General features: G+C 35.4%; 1 protein-coding gene across 3 annotated transcripts in view; it reads right to left on the reverse strand.

Moving 5' to 3' along the window:
* SYT1 (synaptotagmin 1) overlaps positions 1 to 18568 on the reverse strand; it is a 509637-nt gene that overhangs the window by 333343 nt on the left and 157726 nt on the right. The gene's annotated exons all lie outside the window — the stretch shown is intronic.

Genomic DNA, 18568 nt, shown 5'->3' on the forward strand with positions numbered 1-18568 from the left:
TATAACCTAAATTATTCTAGCACATAGGAAATTTATATACATATATCTCTTCCATCAGGGGTAAGGAGAAAAATAAGCTCACATCATTGCATAAAAAAGTACAGCTTTCAGTTTAAGGGATAAGAAAATTAAATCCTTCCCAAGAGTCAGTATCAGAAATTGCTGTAATGTAATAAAGATGTCAAGAATTTCTGCTTTGGTTTGACAAGATTGCAGCTCACAAATGACAATTTTCAGTGGTAGAGACAAGTGCCTTTTTATACAGTTCTTTTCATGTTTGGTCTTCAAAAAAGGTAAAATGAAAACCAAGAAAGAATGAAATATTTAAAAATAAGTTCATATTAGGCATTTTACTCTGTTTTAAGAGTTCTTACAATGTCCATTTTCAACAGAAGTACAAAAATATTATAATGCCAGCAGCTCTGGCGACTGGCTCACAGAGGTACTCAGCGGAAAAGATCTGAAGTGACAGCTACATTTTCAAAGCTGTATTCACAGCATCTGTTCAGTGGTTAAGGCTCCAAGGTCTGCTTTCATTTTATTCCTGCCTGAAACTCAACTGATTTCTAGTAAAATGCATTCAAAAGAGCAATGTAAAAACACACGTAGATTTGCCTGGCTGCCTCTCAAAATATGACTTTGAGTCACAATCAATTTTAGACAAGATTTCTATATATAGTTTTGACATACTGACACTTTTTTATTAAAACAGAAACTACGACAAAATTCGATGGGCATACTTACTAAAGTAACAGAGTGACATAAAGCTCTAAAGACAGAAAAAAAGATCTGTTAGAGAAAATGGAAGTGTTCTACTTAAAAAACTAAGAATTACTTGACATTATATATATTGTACATTATTACTTACCAAGGGGCAGGCTTCCCAAAGGGAAGTAGGGGAAGGATTAAGCAGTTTTTGTGACTTATGAGCCATCTGCAGGGATTGGATTTCATTATGGCTCTGCACAGATATCTATCACAAGGATGAATGGGCAAGCCTGTTCTACTGTAGGGGACAAACAACTATTTTATTTTTAATCTATGCACTGAATTTGGATGTGCATAGTATTTTTTGGTAGCAAATTTCTGTCTCTTGAATGTATAAACTTCTCTGTTTTAGAGGAGAAGTACAAATAGATGGGATGATTTGCACCTTCCTTCATCTGTCTGGCTTTTCACTAATGTAACTGGTGTCAGCAGAGCTGACTACAGTTTCCTGGTATTGAGACTTGGTACTTTTATGGGTTTATACAATACTTAAAAAAAAAAGAAAAAGCATAAGTCTGTGTAACTAGGTTTATACATTTTTCACAAAACTTTATACACATTCATAATCAGTAAATCTGATGTAAATAAATCTTTCACATTCTTTTTATACAGTTCTAGAAGCAGGCCTGACATGGAGAGAAAAGACAATTATCTGAGACTCAGGGCTTACTATTGCCCAACAATGGCTAGAAGTCAAAGTGGTTATTATACGTGTGGTCTCCATCATAATTCTGTTTACACATTAAGCAAGACACTATGTAGTTTAGGCACTGTAAATACTACAAATCCTTGACTTTTCTTGTTTTTTTCAGGGGGGGAAGAACCCCAAAATATTTGAATTCAATTTAATGTCAGATATTTAAAAATACACAGCTCTGCTTTTTTATTTTTTAAAGGGGTCTTAATTTCAAGAATGCTGAGTAATTAATATTTACATACAAACTTTGTTTTAAATATCCGAAGTATTTCATTTTGATGAAAATACTGACTTTAATGGAGCTTTCACTGATCCATCACTGAGCTAACCGTCTATTTAGGATTGTATTTAAAGTGTACCCTGAGAATCGTGCGACATGGCCACTTGCAAACATTAGCCCTCCAGCCCCAGGGGTACTGGTATGGTGACAACATCTCTGTCCCAAGTTTTAAATGTCAGAACTGCAAAATATTGATAAATCTGAGTTCTCTTTCCTGGACACCCTCCTACTGAAATGCCAGACTTAGAACATAGTTACGAAGTTGATACGCTATTTCTCTAGCAAAGATATCAGTAATCCTGAGGGATTTTTGTCTTAAAGTATTATTCTTGGAACAGCAGTCAGCAAGCAGAGATAACTTTAATAAAAGACACTATCCAGGTCATTAGTGACTGACTGTAAGTTTTAAAACACAAAAATAAAGCATTGTATGATTCTAGATTAGATCTTAGACCAATGAGACCAAACAATTAGATATTAACATTATTGTGACAGTGGATTAAATTTGAATATAGAGTATGAATTAGATAAAGGTATTATATCAATAGCAAATTACTTATGTTTGATACTGATCTGTGCAGTGTAAGAGAATGTCCTGCTCTTGGGAAATACACTTAAAGGTACACTTTTATATATTTTTCACTAATGTATTTAGGGTAAGGCACATCATGTCTTTAATATACTCTAAATGGTTTAGAAAAATATATGAAGTGTGTACATGTACACACACACATGTATAAACATATATGTCTATGTTTACTTGTATTATGAGAGACAGTGAGAGAAAATGATACAGGAAAAACTGTAAACAATTGGATAACCTACGTAAAGGGCATATAAGAACTTTTTGTGCTATCCTTGCAAATTTTTATGATAGTTTGAAGTAGCAAAACAAACAGTGCCCCAAAAGACTGAAAAACTATCTTTTAAGAAAAGTAAATTAAAAAGCACCATTTTTCAGTATTTCTACAAAATATTACATTGAATTGTGGCTATTTTTATTTTGTTCTTTAAGTAGAGGCTGGTTTCATTCTGTCTATAACTATAAAAGTTAATTATGTCTATGTGGATAACTACTGGAGAGTATCAGGCATGAAAAGGGAAATAATCCATCAGCTAATAGAATAGCAAACAAAGGTCCTATAAATAAGTGCAATCAGTACGGGCCCCTGTGGTGCCTCTGGTAGGAACAAGACGGTAATAGGGAATGTGGGCTTCCCTTGAAGGGCAATAAAGGACAGTAGAAGGACATACAGCCTCAAATTTAGGGCGAAGGAATTTTTCTACTTTTTTCTTTACTGTGCCTACCTATTGACAGCCACTTTGGAAGCTTCATTCTACAACCCTGTCCTCATTATGATACAAGCAAATATTTACCAACAACGATTGAAAAAGAGGGCAGGATGAAGCGTTTACTCATTTTTCTGTTGTGACACTTTATTATACAAGTCAAAACGCCCGAAAACATTTGCTGGCCGTCAGAGTTACAATGACCACATACTGGGTTCAACCATGTTTAACATTTTCATTATAGTCAACATAATTGTTTCAGACTGGGGGGCTGAAAAAGAGACAGAATGACACTGAGTCAGGAGAGTCAGGGTGTACCTTCAAAAGGAGGATGGGAATTAATTAAATGAGAAGCTTGAGGAAGTTAATTAGGACTGAGTGAAGATAAGGACACTATCAAAGCATGGGAAAAAACTATGAAAATAAAAAAGTTTCAGCAGAAAGTCAATAGTCAAAATAGCATTAAAGGTGTATCTGAGGGAGAAGAACCTGCGGCACGTGAGTGACGGGAGCAGCATTACCCCTTCGGGGGCCTCCATGAGCCTCCAGCCCCTTGAATAGTCCTGCCACATAAATAAATGTTTGTTGAATGGAGAGTATTGCATATCGACAAGAGTAAACTTTAATGCCACACCATTCTGGTCTGTGTCTCCCTCTATCTAGTGTGTGACTTTAAACAAATCACTTAATCTATTTTTTTTATCAAGGTATCACTGATATACAATTTTATGTTCAGGTTTCACATGCACAACATTGTGGTCGTTACATTCCCCCCATTATTAAGTCCCCATCACATACCCTATAACAGTCACCATCCATCAGCATAGCAAGATGCTACAGTTACTACTTGTCTTCTCTGTGCTATACTGCCTTTCCGTGACGCCCCCTACATTATGTGTACTGATCATAATACACCTCAATCCCTTTCTTCCTCCCTCCCCACTCTCCCTCACCCACCCCTCCCCTTGGGTAACCGCTAGTCCCTTCTTGGGTTTTGTGAGTCTGCTGCACTTGTTCTATTTTGACCTCAATTTTATCAGCTATGAAATGAGACAGTGGGAAAAGGTGATTCTTCAAGGTGCCCTCCAGATCTGAATATTTCTGCATATAGTGCACTTTATTAAATGCGCCACAACTCTGAACATTTTGTAGAAGAGAATAGGGAGTATTAGTTTTAAATGAAGAGAAATGGGGAAAATAGAGAAGGCAACTAAAAGAGCAATGCACTGAGCAGAGTAATGGGAAGCGAGTCCCACTGAGAGGCGTTAATACGGAAGAGAGACCACAAGAGGCGGCAGTGGGCTTCTGTGCACGTGATGTGACATTTACATGAACTACTGATAGAGATCTTCATCTGTTCTTTTCATTATTATCAGAGTGACCACGCACTCCGTGCTCCCACAGTTAGAGTCCTCAAGTGAACAGAAATGGAAGGTTTTCCAAAAAAAAGCTGTCAAATGGCAGGAGTTTATGTAAATGTTCTTCTCCTATAAGGTTATAGAGTTGGAACTGATCATCTTAGAGAAAGGAAAGCTGATGTAATTTTTAAGATTTATATTTTATCCCATGAAGAGCTGTTTAATGCAAAACCCACCAAGCACAATTGCTTATATCTCTATGAAGCCTTTGATAATTAGCACTTGTTTCCTCAAGCATTTTCTTTCCTACAAGCTTGTCAAGCACTTACATACCGTACCACCAATTTTTCTCATTATCCCATTATTTTCACCAGTTCCATTAATCCTGACTTTGAATTAACAACTGGAGGTGGCCTTGTGCTTTATGATTGTGTTTCTCTAAATCAAGGTGGTACTTAAAATGAGTTTGATGCTCAATAAATACCTGTCAGTTGATGGAGATGGGCAATATGTACTTTGAGCTCAGAGAAAGCACTGGAGTGCTGACTGACAGGTACCAAAATCAGTCATGGCTGGTGCTTCTGGGACTTCTGCAAGGGCCCTTACCTTGCTTCTCATCGTCTATTCCCCTAGGCATTTTGGGGAAGAGGAGCAAGGACCTATTATATGAGGATCAAAGGTATACCTTTCTTTAACGAGAAAGGTCTACTCAAATAGCATTAAAGGCCCCTGACACTGTGACTTAAAGTAAGCTCGCCACTGGAGGCCGATCCACTGCGGAGGTGAGCAGGGGCCACTTCCTCCACTGCATCAGAGCAGCGTTTCTTAGATCGCTAGGTTGATATCAAGACCACTGATCAAAATTCCCCTCTAAGAAAGCTAGAGGGTCCATGATGGCAGAATTGGTGTCTCCGGGGGCAGGATTGGGTAGGAAAGAGGAGGAAGGGGAGAGAACACAAAAGACCTGGACTATTCTCAGAGGGTTTTGATTTCTATACAGATTCTGATATTCCAGCAATTAGAGACTATTGAGATAAAATGGATACTTACAAAAAGGCCAGCTTTAGAAAAGGGAAAAGCTAATTAAATATCTTTACAGGTAGCTGTAGAAACTACACATTTCTTAACAGGGCAGAGGATCTTGGTGAAGGGACAAAAAATGAAAGTAAGTTAATTCAGCTTTTCCAATATTTTGGTAGGGTGGGGAGTGGGGAGCAGCAAATGCTATGTACACACTTAAGGCTGACAGAGAGAAAATCATTTACTTAAACCTTAGTTTGCTGCAAATTCAAACCTAGCAAAATATCACTGAATAATTGGGATGTTTGGACAAAGCCAGTTCCAAGTTTAGGGTCAGCCATGATAAAACCACAGTCTAGAAGAAGTGGTCTTTGTTCTCCTCTACTTAATATCCCTGGGGGGAATAATTGTAGAGAAAAAAATAGGAAATGAGTGATTTCTTAAGTTAAACTTGTTCTGAAGACATCATCTTCTTTGTCTTTCTTACCTATAAGAAAGTGTATATATAAATATAAAGAGTGCACAAATATAAAGAACAATATAGATTGTCTCATGGGTTTCCTGGACCTTGACATTTATATGAAAACTGCCCTCTTCAGAGATTCACTGTGGGAGGCTATGTGCCTGTTTTTAGAGATGCAGTGTGATTTTAAAAAGTAATTGTAACTTCTATTTAATAAGCTGCATTCATCAGATTGCATATACTTATCACATGAATCTTCACAAGGACGTGGTGAAGTAGGCGTTAAATCTCTATTTACATACAAGCAAACTCAGTTCACAACTTCTGTGGAGTTAATAAGTGGTGGAGCAAGAAACTAGACTCAGTTCTGTATCTGGATCCTGTTTTTTCCCTTGCAACAAAGTCTCTGTAGTGTTGGAATGGACTTTGACAAGGTAGAAAATCTATTTTTTAAATTTTTGTCTATCACTTTTTAAATGTGTATCACTGAAGCAATCCATATATGTTTCTGCATCCTAATTGCTTCATCTGTAAAATGGGATAACAATTTATCCTAAGGAAAAGACTGTATTGACTGGTTTATTGAGTATCATCAATTTCTAAAAGTAATTGAACACATCTAATCTTAGAGGAATAAGAGTCTTAAAAATAGATGCCTTTCAAAAGAGTATTCAACACGCAACCCTTTAAAAATTCATCAATGAAGTTTCACCTGAATATCATTATTCCTCCATTAAACAAAAGATTCCAAAATCAATACAACAGTTTCATCTATTTACAGGATTTAGTATTGTGGAATTATCTTCAGGATATATTTATAAGAAACAGAAAACATTTATTATACTATTTTTACCTCTAAACATTTACTTCTATATAGTTCACAAAGAATTACATGAGGCAGGAAAAAAAACCTGTATGGTCATGGAAGTCTAGAGATACATTTTCTCTTAATTAAAGTCTATGAAACTGGAGTGAATATCTAAGTTAAGATCTAATTACCAGAGGGGTGGATAACAGATATTATGTGATGACTTAAAAACACAGAAGTCTGTGAACTCTAATAGCCACACTCTCAACTCTAAATGGATGACAGCTCTTTAATTCTAAAAGCTTAGAAGTAAAAACAAAGAAAAGAAACAGAAACAAAAACAAAAAATCTTTATTTGATGTGCATATTTTAAAGCTAGTTCTTTAGGTATGGGAGTTAGTAAGAACTGCAAAGAATGGAATGGGATTTCCATTCTGAAAAAGCAATACACATGAAGTCATAGTTTCAGGACGTTGTACTCTTGATTCCCCCATCAATGGATGAAAACAAATTCATAAATAGAAAGGGAAGAGGAGACTAAGAAAGAGGCTTGCATCAGTAAGAACAAACCACCTAATTCTGATAAAAATGTTGTTCTTCCTGAAATGACCATGCATGCAATCCTACAAAATTCTAAATTAATGGTTTATTTAGAGACTTCAAAGACGTTTTAAAAAAACCTAAATAAATTTGATACAAATGGAGAATATCCATCAAATCACATAGGGAATGCATAGGTAAGTCACAGTAAATTTGTCACTAGACAAAGCAATTGGTAGCTAGCATTACAGATTTGGGGGACAGTTTCAATAAAATTTCACTTAAAAATTGACACTATTTTACTTAAGTATGAAAATGATTCTCATTTCACCCACAAAATGACATAATGAATTAAATAACAGCAGATCAAGTGAGGCAGTAACATGGGTGAGCTGTTTTCTCAACTTTCTACCCTTTGATCCTTAAGTTGTCCAATGTGAATGGCAACTAATTTTTACTGACAAAAAGAAAGTGATCAATATTAATTCCTGAGAACTAATTCCTTGGAACAAATTTCCTTGGAGCATCTGAGTGTTTGGTCCTTGGACAGAAAACTCAACTGATGAGACTAACCTTCAATTTGAAATTAAAATTCTTTTGGAATCACATACTAAAGCAAGTGAATTTTGACTGTTTCTCAATGGTACCATTTTGGTATTTGCACAGAATCCCATAGCATTGTAGCTTCCTCTTAAGTTCAAGGTCATGGTATTTTTGTAATGTAACAAACTGATTTTATTATGATCATTTTAGTATCTTTGATATGGGGGAGAATCAGAAAATAATCATATAAGAATTCACTTTAACAGACTCTAATGGAGTCTATGTAATGTCACCTACCACCTGTGGATTTCTAATTTTACGCATAATCATAACAGGAACTAAAATGTCAACATAATGAAATCATTTAAAAGCTAATTATATTAAGAACAGTAAACTTGGTTGGCAGAAGTTGATGGGAAGCACAGAACTTTTTCTAGTTGAGTACAAATCAGTCTTATTGTCAATACATTGGAGGTAACGCCAAGTGAAGCTACGGTTTCGTCTCTCAATCAGGCAATCTCAACAAATCTTGCGTTTCTGTAGTCTTATTCTAAAAGTTGTGTGGAACAAAAAGAAATGGAAGAAAAGGTCCCTGTGTGTAAAATCTCAATTCATATATCATAGCACTTGGTACATTATGTTAACCCCATAATTTCTTGCTGTTTAACCCCATGACAATGGAAGCTCTCCAAGAGATCTTATCTAATTAATCTTCAATTACAACATCAAGTACATTGCCTGGTTCACATAACACATATCTGAAATTCTAAACAAATGTTTGTTGAACTAAATTCTCGAAGAACCTGGTCTCCTTTCTCTATGCAGCATCCTTTCACTGAAAGTTTACTTTGTCAGTTTGGTGGTGCAGTTGAATCATGGGGCTGCAATTATTCATAGGCAGCCTTACTATGAGCTATGCTCTTGTTTTGTTATGTGCACATGAAAAAGTGACTTAATTTTTACAGGGTTTTTAGTTATTAGGTAGGGTAGGACAATAATTTTCACTTATCTCCCATGACATTTACTTATTTAGATTAATAACCTATTTTCATAAACTTATATAAATCTTATAATTAAAGAAATTGTGTGACTCTCAGTAGAAAGGGAAAGGGGTCCAGGAGATACTTTGCCATGTATGGGCATATACTCTGGACCTAATTTCACATGAGTAGGAATTCCAAAAGCAGAATATTGTATCTTAGTCTATATCATCCCACTTTTTCTCTTTTCCAGGTGGATAAATGCTACTCCACAAACTTTAGCCTCTTGCCCATTATGCAGTCATTTGTTTTTCTCTTAAGTTCTGTGAGAAAGATTCAGGGTTAGTTGTGTGATATGTTTTTTATGAAAGTTACATGATAGGTAACTGAGAAGGATCTCCACTTTAACAGGGAGTTAGATCTGACTGACTTGATCAATTAGGAATATTCAAGCCCAAAATATAAAGCTCTTCTGAATTTTCTGATGAACTATAATAGATCACTATACTTCTAAAAGGTTGTTTCTATGTACATACAGTATCATAAGAAGCAAATGCCACAAAAATAAGTTAACATGAAGACCTGATCAACTCATTAAACATAGTGAACTATAACCTCCAATTTTATATTATTATTTAAAATTGATCAGAAGTGTTTGCAGCGGGTATATAATAAAATCTGCATGCTCTTTTAATTAAGTTATGAAAATATTCCTTTCAACTTTAGAAAACAGATTTTTAACATGGATGGAATAAAATAATTGTGGTGTTAATAGTTAACTTCGTTGTGAATGATGCTATTCTGATGATTTCAATTTCAAATTTATTGAGGAAGTTTATTCTAGTAGATGTTATTTAGAAAAATAAATCCTTAAATTGTAGTTGTTTATTCTGTACTTAACTATGCATGTTTTATTTTTTTCTGGAAAATACACTTAAATCTCCATGTAGATTTTTGCCTCTTACATAAACTCCTAAAGTCTGGATGATAGTTGTGGGAGGCGATGGTGCCTTGGAGATAAGAACTGAGGCAATACTGTTGGAGAGGCAGTGCACACCTGAGGAAATGTGTGTCATCTAAACCTAGTCATTATTTATAGAAAATATACGCACTTCTAGGATGAAGTAGAGCTGACAATAGCACTTTACCGTGCCACTTCATTTAAATGTAAAAGTGTTTCAATAGTTGTTCTTGTCCCATTTATTCTGTGAAGGACTCACCAAAGCAATTGGTGCAATTCCCTTTTATTTCTTCATTCAATATATTTTGCAGACAGACTCTGTTGGGCAAGGCATTTACCAAGCATTGCTCCACATATGAAAACAGGAAAGTTCAAGGAATTTCTGCACTCAAGAAGTTTGAATCCAGAAGATAAGGTGGAAGCGGGAGTTGCACAGGCTGACTATGATGAGTTCCCTCTATTACTCAAACTAAAACTCAGTGGGTCAGCGAAAGCCCTATGGCGAGCAGGACTTTGAGGATGCTCATTCTTGTGTGCGTTTTGATAGGGAGAAGTGTCTCAGTTAGTAGGTTCGGTTTTAGAGAAAAGCACTGCGCGTGTTTGGGCTCTAGACAGGATGCCGGTATAGCAAGAGAATAAGGTAAGCATGGTAAGGTAAGAGAAATAAGGCCGGAAATGTAGATGGGCCCCTGTGCAGGCAACCTTAGAATGAACTTGCAGAAGGCAGCAAGGAGCAAACGCAGGTTTCCCAAGAGATCAATTGACTTTCTCAGATCAATATGGCAAACCAATTTGGCAGTCAGTATTCCTTTGATTAGGTAATGTTTTGTTTAACTTTGGGCTACAAAAATATTTGAACAAAATATTGTAAGTCAAATTTTTACAAGTATATATGAATTTTTTCTTTCATGAATATATTCTTAATACTGACATGCATGACACATTGAAGAGAAAGATACTGCCTGATTGAAAATCACAAAATTTTGTATAGTTGGTTTTATATGGCACTGACAATCTGCACCCCAGAGGGAAAAAAGAAAAGTATGGACAGTGAAACAAGTCTGACATAAAAAGGAAATGCTGAGGCACTTAAAATCCTTAGAAATCACACGATGCAGATGGTTAGGAGCAGTGTAACATTCAGTTAAAGTTCCCTTCCACACATGGTTGAGAAAAGAAGAGCATTATCTTTTTAATTAATTTTTATTTTTATTTTTATTTAAGTATAGTTGACGTGTAATTTTTTAATCCCCATGACCTACTTATTTTATAATTGGAAGTTTGTACTTCTTTATCCCCTTCACTATTTTGTCTATTCCCCAATTTAGTTTTATCCTTTTTCATGTAGCTGTCTAGTTTTCCCAGAACCATTTATTGAAGGATTGTGTTTTCCTCATTGCATATTCTTGTCTCCTTTGTCATAGATTGACTATAGAAGTGTGGGTTTATTTCAGGGTTTTCTGTTCTGTTCCATTCATCTCTATGTCTCATTTTATGCCAGGAGCATTTTGTTTTGATTATTATAGTTTTGTGGTATAGTTTAAAATCTGGGATTGGTACCTCCAGATTTCTTGTTCTCCCTCAAGATTGCGTTGACTATTTGGGATCTTTTGTGGTTCCATGCAAATTTAACTATTATTCATTCTAGTTTTATGAAAAATACTATTGGTATTTTGACAGGTATTATCAAATCTGTAGATTGCTTTGGTTAGTGTGGACATTTTCACAATATTAATTCTTCCATTCCATAAGCATGGTAAGCATGGTATATCTTTCCATTTATTTGTATCATGTTCAATTTCTTTCATATATGTCTTATTGTTTTTAGAGTTACAGAACTTACAGCTCTGTGGTTAAATTTATTCTAGATATCTTATTCTTTTTGAAGAGGTGTATTATCTTGATAACATAGTTGGATATAAAATCATCTTTACTTATAAAATGTTACTGTAGGACTTCTTAAAGATACGCTTATTACAGCTATAGTTGATTAACTTGCAATTGCCATGCACCCTCTATGTTCACACTTAGCACATCTGTATAAATAAAACCTCAGTCAAGATTCATTAACTAGAGAATAGCATTTCATGCATGGAAAATATTGTGATTTTATTAATTTCACAAGTGGTGCTAAATTGATGACCAAGTTATAAGTTGCAAATATTTCTGAATCTTGTTGAAAGGAAGAAGGCAGAGTATGTTTGGTTTCATATTCTATTTGTTCTTTCTGTGGCTCAGTTTTGAGAAGCATTCAAAAAATATATTTCCTACAGTCCAACAACTTGCCAGGACCTACATTATCACTTAATTTTTTTGTTGTGGTTACTGATTTGTACAGTATAGTACACTAGCACAGGATGTAGACTAAAAAAGACAAGGATGCAGTTTGCTCTGTGGATGCTGATATATGGAGTAACTTTCCCAGATTCTTTCAATGCACTCTGCACTAAACAAAAACAATTCACAACACACAAGGTGGAATACTGAAAAGTTTGGAAACATAATTGACATGTACATTAATAGAAATTACCTAGGAATGAGAAAATATTTTCCTTGCATGCAGGACTTCAGAAGCCAGATATATGTTGTGCAGCTTCCTGAACAAGATAGTAATGTGTCAACCACTGACTATAGGAAAAAGAAATATTTGTGTGACTATTGTCAACATAAAAGACTCCTTTGAAATAATGCTTTTAGAAAATCTATTACTGTTATTATTCCATTCTGAATGGCAGGAACCCCCACATACATTTTCTATTCTTATTCCCATCTCAACTACTCTCTTGCTCTTGAGACAAGGTCAGTGGTAAAGTGTAGTTTTTACTTAAGGAAAAGCAAAAAATCTTCACCCAATTACACAATCATCAGGCAGATATATTTCATTGCTTCCCAACACCATGTTCAGAAAAATAGATACATCTTAGATAAAAATTAAGACTGTATTATTAACCATTTATATGTTATTCCTAAATGGTTAATATTGTATTATAATCATTTTTACTTTTGGGGCATGGGGGTCATTGATAGAGCCTCAAAATTTTTTATTTAACAAAGATGTATTGATAGTCCTACATGCCACAAATACAAAGGTTCATGGTATACACATGGATTTTACTCTCATGGCACTTACAGTCTCTGCAATGGACATGAATGCTTTAATTTTCTCTCTGGAAAAGACTTTGAATGGCAATCACTTCTATCCACATTCACTTACTTCTGTGTTTTTGGGTTTGCAGCCTCTAAAGCATTAGGCTGGCCAAGAGTATGTGTTACATTGGCACACTTATACTGAACATTTTAGAAGAACAATAATATGAAAAAAGTATGTTTAAAAGTATATTTTTCTGTTGGAGTAAGGAATATCTGATAAGGTCTGACAGGGTTAATATAACACAAAAACTCTACAGGAAGGAAATTTGAAGTGGCTTGTCAACAAACTGAACAAATTGTATTTTTTTCTTAAGTCTTTCTAAGATAGTTTTCATGGACATATCTTTGAGATAAAAGCAATCATGTATTTCTACAATATTACTTGAGCACACAAGCAATAATCTCATCTTATGGATTTGATGGTACTCAATATGCTTCTTTTGTTCCTTTGTTGTGATGAAATAAACAGATCTTTATCAATTCATATTATGCCTTTGCAAAGAAATGGGCAAGCTCAAATGCCTGGAAATGTATTAGGAGATATATCCATCCACAGAAAGGCAACTGACCATTACAACTCAGCCAATGGTGAATGAAAATTCCATGGATACACTGATATCTATTTATTTAAAGCAAATCCAAAATAATTGGTGTGATGCTATCCCTTTACATTGCTGAAAATTGCTTAATAAATAATATTCCATTGTGTATATGTACCACATTTCTTTTATACATTCATCTACTGATGGACACTTTGGTTGCTTCCATATCTTGGCTACTGTAAATAATGTGGCAATAAACACAGGTGTGCATATATCTTTTCAAATCAGGGTTTTTGTTTTCTTTGGATAAATTTCTATAAGTGGAATTACTGAGTTGTCTGGTTTTTAGTTTCTTGAGGATCCTCCATACTGCTTTCCACAGTGGCTGCACCAACTCACATTCCCACCAGGAGTGTAGGAGGGCTCCCTTTTCACCATATCCTTCCCAAACACTTAGTATTTCTTGTCTTTTGGGAAGCAGCCATTCTGACTGGTGTGAGGTGATATCTCATTGTGGTTTTGATTTGCATTTCCCTGATGATTAGCTTTGTGGAACATCCTTTCATGTGCCTATTTGCCATCTGAATTTCTTCTTTGAAGAAAGGTCTTTTCCGGTCCTCTCCCCATGTTTTAATTGGGTTATTTGTTTTTTTGGTCTCGTGGCATATGAGTTCTTTACATATTTTTGGTGTTAAACCCTTATTGGATAAATCATTTATGAATATATTCTCCCTTACTGAAGGCTGCCTTTTTGTCCTGTTGGTGTCCTTTTCTGTGCAGAAGCTTTTTAGTTTGATGTACTCCCACTTGTTCATATTTGATTTTGTGACAGGGATGGTAGTACAGCATGGAGAACACAGCCAATGATTCTTCCTGTGTTGACAGACAGTAACTGTACTAGCAGGGTGAGGATTTAATAATATGGGTTACTGTTGAACCACTGTGTTTTATACTTGAAACTAATATAAGATTGTATATGAATTATACTTCAATAAAAATTGCTTAATAAAGCTTCCTATTTATGATTTTAAATTAATCTTTTGGTTCTGAACTTGTCTTCTGCATTCATTCAATAGAGGTTTGATATAATATATATATATAATAAATGCATATATATTTTTTTCTTTTGAGTACCTCTCATATGATAGGCACTGTTCACAGAGGTGAACATAATCATAGAATTGATGAGAAGGTGAATCAAAAGAATTTCAGGTAGCAATAATGGCTATGACGATAAACATAGACAAATAAGTCTTAGAAGAATTAAACAGAAAGCAGGCAGAAGAGTGTATTTTAGGTAGGGCAGTCAGGAAAATCTCTAGAAAGATACTTGAGCAGAGACCAAATTGAGAAAGACAACTGCATAGAAATCGAGATGAGATCCTTCCAGATGGAGAGAACTAGAGGCACAGGGTCCCAAAGCAGGGGGAAGTTGGTTGTGCGCAAGACAAAGCAGAATAGCAGGCATCTAAGTTGCTTTAATACAGCAAAGCACTTTCCAAATATTAAGGTTAGATCATTGTGTGGTATATTTTAAGAAGACTCTACAGTCAGACAGTCTTTATCACTTCTACTATTCAACAGCCATTATAGCTGCCCCCCCCACACACATTACATGCACTGCAGAATAAAACACAGAGTATATACACATGTACACAATACATACATGTATATATAAATGCATACATGTACTTACGCACACACTATATATGTATAGGAAATAAAATCACATTTTTATTGTACAATGTAAAATAGTGGCCAGAAATCTAATCAAAAGTATACTTCTGATTTTCCTCTTTAAGTTTGTGAGTCTAGAATGACATTCCCAAAGCAAGCTATTAAATTTAGTTTCTAATGATGTTAAAAATCGCTATTAGAAACTCCAAGTTTCAATATAATTTAAACATCATTTCCAGGCTTCCCAATGCTTCTATAAAGCCTAACAAGCAAATATCATTATATTTTGGCTTTGAGTTTAAGAGTTTTTAAAGTTAACTTAGAGGAAATGGAATCATGCTGATGAGACTCATGATTCACATTGAAGTAAAAGTAATGATGGCTCAGATAAATTTTTTCCTTCCAAAGGAAAATTACTCTGAATTCAGGCTTGAGTGTTTAATACATGTATCATGTCAAAATACTTCCAGATAAATCAGAACTGCCTAAAGGGTAAAACCAGGCATAGAACTATGCATAGAAAATGAACCCTCACACCTGTTATTTACAGTAATTTATTTATTAGTGCACATACATGTGGGCTTTAGTTTCTGAATATGAATTCTATCTGATTAAAGAAATATTTTATAAGCATATGTTAAATGTGTTCTGCCATTTGTAACTGTCACAGGTTACAAAAAAGACAGGATTAAGTACCTACCATCCTGGAGTTATTACAAATAAAATATGTAGCTAACAAGCAGAACTTAAAGAAGACAATACATCATCACAGGGGAACAAAGGTGGACTAAAGTCTCTGTTAGCTTTATTCTCTTACCCAAATCCTTCCTTAATCACTACAGCATAAAAATAACAACATGCAGCTTAGCAAGCCACCGTTGCGGCATCCCTTCATAGGGATAACAGTCAGGCTCAATGATGAGAACAGACTGTACCCTAGAAAATAACTTCCAGGAGAGCTGTGATCATGTCCATTTTCACAAATAATGTTTTCCTAGCACCTAGAGAGTATGGTACATTATACTTTTCAGTAAGTATTTGTTAAATGAATGCATGAATAAATGAATGAATGAATGAATGGATGTTGAAGAGACTCCTCTTAGTCCAGGAGAATTTCATTTAATATTTGATTATTAAATAAATAAATGCCTCTGGAACTCTAGAATGGTGAAAACACATTGCAGATTACATTAACATACTACTGAGCAAAATTCTGGCTTTGGTTAATAGTACCGCAGCTGATCTTGGACACTGAGCAGGAATGATCTTCCCTTGCTGAAGCACACAGGCCTGGGTTTGGCAGTTGACTCTGACATTAGGCAGGAGCCCCAAGCAGGCGCCTGGGGAAGTGCCCTCCCATCCATCCTTGAATTTGCCTTGCTGCTTGCTGGCCAGCTACCTCTTTCAACTCCATTTCCCAGCAAATAAATCTTTACAATAAAGTAATCACCAGATTTTTTAAAGAAAGGAGGTATTTGCCATATGCTAGGCTCATCTCATCATTACGTATGTAGGCACAACTTTAATTGAAGGTCACTGTGCATGGAGGAAAAATGCATCTTCGTAATGATCATTCTCCATATAAACGAAAATAAGCCAGTATTAGAGAAATGTATCACAAGAAGTTTTTATTGTACAGGCTAATGATGGAATCTTTACCATTTAGCTCCACTGCTTTTCCTCAGTAGTCCAGAACCAATTTTATAACTCAGGTGTCGCCCAGCTTAATGTGCAGGCTGCTGTGAGACAAGTTGGTGAAGCTTAACCATGCAAAACGTATTTCTAAAGAGCGCCTGCATATATTTGCAGGGATGTTTTTATAGTTGAAAGGAGCTTTCCTGCAGTTTGTTTTCCTTTTATTCCCTTTCTGATGCAGACTTAAAAAATCCTCAACAAAAACAGATATACCAAGAATAGGCTATAGAGCAATTGAATTGGACTAGAAAAGCTACAGTTTACGTGTGCAGTCGTATTAGAAGTCCGGCCTGTGCCGGTGCTGTCCAAGCAGGAGACAATGTCAGAGTTCCTAATCTCATTAAAGCCTTATTGAAAAGCTCCACCAATTCTTCATAAAGCCATTTGGAATCCTCATCATACTGCGTTTTTATTTTATTACCTGTTAGATAGCTCTGCTTAGCACTGGCCTAGGAACTACACACCACAGAGAGTTAACAACGTTTAAATATTAGAATGATGCATTTTCTTCAAAGTATTTCCTCTCCCAAGCATGGAAAACCCAATTCTAATGGACAGGTAACAGCAGGCTATATCAGCAATATAAATTCATGGATTTGTCTATCTATTTTTCTACAGGAGTGACAGAATTAGGAAGGCATTCCTAGCACCTGAACTCTAATGTGGAGAAAACTTCTCTAAGTTTCAACATGCATATATTTTTTCCATGATTTATCTTCATTTTCTACTTAGAGTCTGTGTTCTAAAAAATTGGGAAGGGGGAGTTGACTACCTATGAACGGTGCCTACTGTTTTCCTCTCTTTCAGAGAGGAGGCAAATTAGCACACAATTTCATTATCCTGACAGGGAAATATACTGGGTGTCCCGTTAATTGAAATGGACAACTTCTTAAGCTCAAAAATCTTTCAGGTGGTCTTATCACAGTGACATAATGCTAACCACAGGCATACATGAAATGAGCCACATTCGCAGCATGCCACTGACTGAATTGATTTAGGGAGATAGAATTACACATTGGAAAATAAACTGATGTTCACAGAAACATACATTTAAAAACTGCTAGTTTCATACTGATGAAGAACATCTTTAGTATTTCACTTCATTTGCATTTGAGGTCACAAATGCTATTAAGACCAAGGTCAGAGAAAACAAATAATGGGCCTTCCAAATAATTTATTTTAGATTTGAAGTGTCAGGTCCTGTATCAACTTGGAATGTACTATTCATTCGCTTGCCATATAAATGACACTGCTTTTGTTTCCCCAAACGAGCTTTCTCATTGGCTTTCTGAGTAAGTATCCTACGGTGCAGTGTATTACACAAAAGCAATTTGTAGAGATGTTGGAAGAAAAAAAGTAAGGTAGTTTTGCATCACAGGAAACACCCACTTGTTAAATGGATTATGAACATAAAAGCATTTTAATATATACTATCAGAATTGGTTAGTGCTTTGTTTTACTTCACTTACAAATTTTGCTTCTGGTTTCTCTAGCCAACAATTATTTTTTCTGACATGAAAGGATTTTAATGGGAAAAAATGCTGTAGGTTGTTTTCCCACTTCTAAAAAAAAAGGCATTTTGCCTAGCAAAGTTAAAAGCAATGAGCACAGTACCAACTGGGGAGATGAATCATGGAAAAAAGTCTCTCATATTGATTATTACATCTATACAGATACCAGCTATGGTAGGTATACCCTTTGAGTTACAGTGTTTGCACTCAGTGTAACTATAGTATCATCACCATATGACTCGACTTCCAGAGCACACCCTCTGTAAGCTTTGAGCTGGAACTCTG

This window comes from Manis javanica, chromosome 10, assembly GCF_040802235.1.
Source record: "Manis javanica isolate MJ-LG chromosome 10, MJ_LKY, whole genome shotgun sequence".
NCBI classification, from domain to species: Eukaryota; Metazoa; Chordata; class Mammalia; order Pholidota; family Manidae; genus Manis; species Manis javanica.